We start from the raw sequence: 479 nt of genomic DNA, 5'->3' as shown, positions 1-479 counted from the left end.
TTCCCCCAAAAAGCACATGGCATATTTAGGGAGCTACAGGAATTGGGTGAGGCTGGAGGACACATAGTGTTTGGGCCAAGAGTTGCATGCAGGGGCGGGTGGAGGAGAGGGAGGGCCAGCTCTCGAAGGGTCTTGTACACCATGGGAAGGCAGGAAGGCTCTACCCTGACAGCCCTGGGGGTTTGGGAATAACGTGGGTAGAGCAGCCTTTCAGAAAGGTTCCTAGGTCCTGGAGCTGGGTGGTGGCACAGCGGTAATGCAGATGTACCCACAAGGGAAAGGTCCTAGGTTCACATCCCTGGATGTTCATGGTCTGGCCTGCTGAGCCTGGGGGTGGATTGTGGTGTGGAGGACTTTGCTGGGGGGCCTCTCTTTCTTCTTTTTCCCAGAAGAAATAAATTTAAAAACCTTAAAAAAAAAAAAAAAGTGGAGGAGGGTGTTCCTGAGACCATCAGGAGGAGAGGATGGAAGGGACTGGG

Source organism: Tupaia chinensis, unplaced genomic scaffold (assembly GCF_000334495.1).
Source record: "Tupaia chinensis unplaced genomic scaffold, TupChi_1.0 Scaffold000231_1, whole genome shotgun sequence".
Classification (NCBI taxonomy): domain Eukaryota; kingdom Metazoa; phylum Chordata; class Mammalia; order Scandentia; family Tupaiidae; genus Tupaia; species Tupaia belangeri.
The sequence above is the reverse complement of the archived record's forward strand: the minus strand, read 5'-3'. Positions refer to the sequence as shown.